Here is a 5,099-nt window from a genome sequence, read left to right as displayed (position 1 = left end):
GTGAAATAAGCCAGACAGAGAAAGACAACAACTGTATGATTTCACTTATATGTGGAAACTAAAAAACAACACAAATTAACAAACAAAACGAACAGAAACAGACCCATACATACAAAAAACAAATTTGTGGTTGCCAGAGGGGTGGAGGGTGGGGAAATGGAGAAACAGGTGAAGGGGATTAAGAGGTACAAACTTTCAGTCCTAAAATAAATAATTCATGGGGATGTGATGTACAGCATAAGGAATATAGTCAACAATATTATAATAACTTTGGTGACAGATGGTTACTAGACTTACTGTGGAGATTGTTTCATAATATACATACATAAATGTTGAACCACTATGTTGTATACCTGAAGCCAATATTGTATGTCAACTATACTTCAATTAAAATAAAATAAAGTAAAACAAAATAAAATTAGGATCCTAAAAATTCTACCCATTCTGTGTAAAAGAGACTAGAATGATTTTACCCATATCTCAGGGAAACATCAAGGACACTTATAGGCTCCTGACAGCTATGGATTGAAAATAAAGTCTTCCATAAGAAGTCATATTCTAAGTCTGTGACATATTTTTGGATGGGGGTGTTCACTCATATATTACATGGAATAGGACAATAAATTAACATAAAACTTGGCCCAGAATTGGTAAAAACTCCCATGGTTCCTGCAGAATCAAAACCAATTTTTAGAGACACCTCCACATCCTACGGTGTATGGAATACCCATAGAAAAGACAACCTTGAATTTATAATAAAAAGGTAGAAACCACTTGAGGAAATTAACCACCACGAGGAAGAGTCAGCTTTCACAATAAACAGCAGGATTACCATCCAAGAAGCACACAAAGTAAATAGTTGAAGGAGATTATAAAATAGGCATGTTTAAAATAATTAAAAAGATAAAAGAAGAGCATAGGACTTTGAGGAAAAAAGATGAATTTAAAGGAGAAACAAAAAGAACTTCTCAAAATAAAACATAGTCACTGAAATTAAAAACTGAATAGAAAAGAACTGAAGACTAAACACAGCTGAAGAGAGACTTTGTAAAGAGCAGAAGTTAGCTGAGAAATTAACTTAGAGAGATAAAAATGGATGGAGAACGTGAGGATTAAAATACCTAAAGATATAACAAGCAGAATAGTATTAAAGAAATACTATTATTTTAAAGGTCTTGTTTACAATAGATAGAAAATGAGTTACAGAAGAAATGAAGAAAGAGAATGGGGAAGAGGCAATATTTGAGGAGATAGTGGCTGGAAATTTTATAGAACTGAAGAAAGACGTGAGTTCTCAGATTAAAGAAGCACAATGAGTCTTAAACAGGATTAATATAAACATGGGTAGGCAGGATAAGCACCAACCTCTAGATAATGCTCACGTCTGAAGAGGAAAGGAGGGAAGGGTATGACACAACGGATAGAAGGGGAATGAGTCTTCAATGGTATGATGTGCCATTTTGTTTCTTTTTAAAAATTATCTGCAAAGGCAAATTTATAGAAAAAGAAAGTTGATTAGTGGTTGCCTGAGGCTGACGTCGGGAATGGGGAGTGACTACCATGGACATGAGGGATCTTTTGGGGGTGTTGGAAGTCTTCAAAAATTGAATTGTGGCGATGGTTACACAGTTCTGTAAATCACTGAATTCTACTCTTAAAATGGTAAATGTTATGGTGTTTAAATTATACGTCAGTAAAGCTGTACTTTTAAAACTATCTGTAATATATTTAGCAAAACATTATAATGTATGACTATTAACATAAAAAACAAATACGTTTGTATATGCTATTAAAAGCTTTTTTTAAATGACGGGGCATAGTAGTTGGTTTCTGCCTATAGGTCTGATGGCTCAAGTCAATTGCTTTTTGGAAAGAAAAGAAAGAATGTGGGACTTAAAGATAGTGTTGCTGAAATAATAACAGTGATAATAATAGCTACTTTATATTATTTGATTTATTAATTCAGATACATGCATATTTAAATTTTAAGTTAGGGATGTTGATTATAGTCTCTCATTCTGTGAAGCCAAATCAATGTTTGCATCTTCCTGGATCACTTTCTGCATCATCTAACACAATTTTCCAAAGCACATCATTTTTACTTCTGAATAGTAGCAGAAGATACAGCATTTCAAATATACATATATGATGCTCTCTCTAGTAAAAAAAATGTTCCCAGGCAATAAGTTATACCTATAGGCATAACATGCATAACAACTAGTCCACTTTTTCTCACTAATAATTTAACACAGTGATTAAAAGAATAAGCTCTGGAGTTTGACCAGCTAACATCTATTGAGGACTTGCTAAGTGTCAAGCCTATCAATCTTCACAATAACCCTTGAAGTAAATATTGTTATTTAGCACCATTTTTCAGAGGAAAAAAAGAAGTCTCGTAGAAGTTGAGTAATTTACAGCTAGTGAGGATCTGAAGGCAAGTGTCTCTACTCTAGCTGCTCCTATCAAAAGTCTAACTACCCAGAGCCATGTTATAAAATTAACCACAGGGTCTGGTGGAAGGAATGTTGTCCTAAACTCTTGTCAGTGCTGTCAGATTAAAACTTTGTTTCCAGTTCAACCAATGATTTTAGGTAATTTTGACACCAAGGGTTCCAAAGAATTCAGATATCTTTGCCAGAGTTTTTCAGATTGTCTTTTCTAGGAAGGTTCCAAGTCCACCAAATCAAGGATAATCTCCCTGTTGCTTTAGCTCTATAGAGGAGCTGGGAGTGTTGGCTGACTCGTTGGCCAGGTAGCAGATCAGAGATGGCTGACTTTCGCTGGCAGCAATGGAATTTTTTAAAATGTATAAACCCTAAAACAAAGGCAAAAGTAAAGAGACTATCGCTGGACAAGAAATATCAATAAGTTTCTGAACACAGAAAGCAGATGTAGAAGTGGTAATTGATGAAGTGAGGCAGAAGAAGCAATAGCTAGAAAATGCATAGAGGAATACAGCCAAGAAAGGAATCAGTATGCCGTCTATCGTCCCACAAAAGCTTATTGTTCAGAAGCACCAGAGACAACAAAAAGTAAGAGTGAGGTGTGGAACTGACAACACAGGAATTAATTAAAAGTCTGTATGTGGAACAGATGACTCTCCCCAACATCCAAATGCCCATGCGCAGAAATATTAACCACCAGACTTTTTTCCCAGGTGAGGAAAAGGGGGCTTCTTCTCTGGAGAAATTAAACAGTCCTACAGCAAAGGCCTCTGCTTTCTGATCTTTGGGAGTTCCCTATCAGATGACTCTAATGTGAAACATACCAGTTGACCAGCTTTATCCAAGCACAGAGTTCCCAAGCAGTTGTTTATATTTTATTTCATTATTCTTATACATGAACCCAAGGATCATCAGGCATTTGAAGAAAGTTTTCAATGGAGAAAAGATCAATAATAAACAGGAAAATGGCCCCAAGGGAAACAGCAATAGTTCAGGGAATAAAGAAAAGTAAAAAAGCAATAAAAATAAAATAATTTTTTTATTGTGTTAAGAGCACTTAACATGAGATCTACTCTTTTAACAAAATTTTGAGTGCACAATACAGTATTGTTAAATATAGGCCTTATGTTGTACAGCAGATCTCTAGAATTCACTCATCTTGCATAACTGAAACTTCATACCTGCTGAACAACTCCTCATTTTCTCCCTCCCCCTAGTCCTTGGCAACCACCTTTAAACTCTCTGCTGTTTTAAGTTTGACTATTTTAGGTGCCTTAGAGAAGTCAAATCTTGCAGCATTTATCCTTACGTAACTGGCTTATTTCACTTAGTATAATGTCCTCCAGGTTCATCCATGTTTTAGGATATGAAAGGATTTCCTTTCTTTTTAAAGTTGAATAATATTCCATTGTACTTATATACCACATATTCTTTATTCATTCATCCATCAATGGACATTTATGTTGCTTCTGTGTCTTGGCTATTGTGAATAATGCTCCAGTGAACATGGGTGTGCACATATCTCGTCAGGATCCTAATTTCAATTCTTTTGGATATACACCGAGAAGTGGCATTGCTGGATCATGTGGTAGTTCTTTTTGGGGTTTTTTGTTTTTTTTTAAGGAAACTCCATACTGTTTTCTATAGCATCTGCACCATTTTACATTCTCAACAACAGTGTACAAGGGTTCAGATTTCTCTAAATCCTGGCCAACATTTCTTGTCTTTTGTTTTTTGATAAAAAAGGTTGTGAAGAGATAACTCATTATGGTTTTTGGGGGCTTTTTTCTACTTCTGCACTCTGTGTGCTACAATGCTCCCTAGATATTAAAAAACAGTGAATCAAATTCATTATGGTTTTGATTTGTATTTCCCTGATGATTAGTGATGTTGAACACCTTTTCATACACCTCTTGGCCATCTGTATGTGTTCTTTGGAGAAATGTCTGTTCAAGTCCTTTGCCCATTTTTTAATCAGGTTGTGTTTTTCTGCTAATTGAGTTGTAGGAGTTCCTTGCATATTTTGAATATTAACCCCTTATCAGATATATGGTTTGCAAATACTTTCTCTACTCTGTAGGTTGCCTTTTCACTCTGTTGATTGTTTGCTTTACTGTGCAGAAGCTTTTTAGTTTGATGTAGTCCCACCTGTTTGTGTTTGCTTTTATTGCTTGTGCTTTTGGTGTCATGTCCAAGAAATTATTACCTATACCAAGGTCATGATGCTTTTTCCCTCTGTTTTCTTCTAGGAGTTTTATAGTTTCAGGTCTTACATTTAAATCTTTAATCCATTTTGAGTTGATTTTTATGTATGGTGTAAGATGTAAGATGTCCAGTTTCATTCTTTTGGATCCCATTTATTTAAAATAGCATCAAAAAGAATAAAATACTTAGGAATAACTTTAACCAAGGAGGTGAAAGACTTTTACACGGAAAACTACAAAACATTGATGAAAGAAATTAAAGAAGTCACAAATAAATGGAAAGACATCCAGTGTTCATGGATTGGAAGACTTAATATTGTTAAAATGTGCAACCTACCCAAAGCAATCTACAGATTCAGTGTGATTCCTATCAAAATCTCAATGGCATTTCTTTTACCAAAATAGAAAAAAAATTCCTAAAATTCATATGGAACCACAAAAGACCCTAGTA

Source organism: Tursiops truncatus, chromosome X (assembly GCF_011762595.2).
Source record: "Tursiops truncatus isolate mTurTru1 chromosome X, mTurTru1.mat.Y, whole genome shotgun sequence".
In the NCBI taxonomy this organism is placed as follows: Eukaryota; Metazoa; Chordata; class Mammalia; order Artiodactyla; family Delphinidae; genus Tursiops; species Tursiops truncatus.
The sequence above is the reverse complement of the archived record's forward strand: the minus strand, read 5'-3'. Positions refer to the sequence as shown.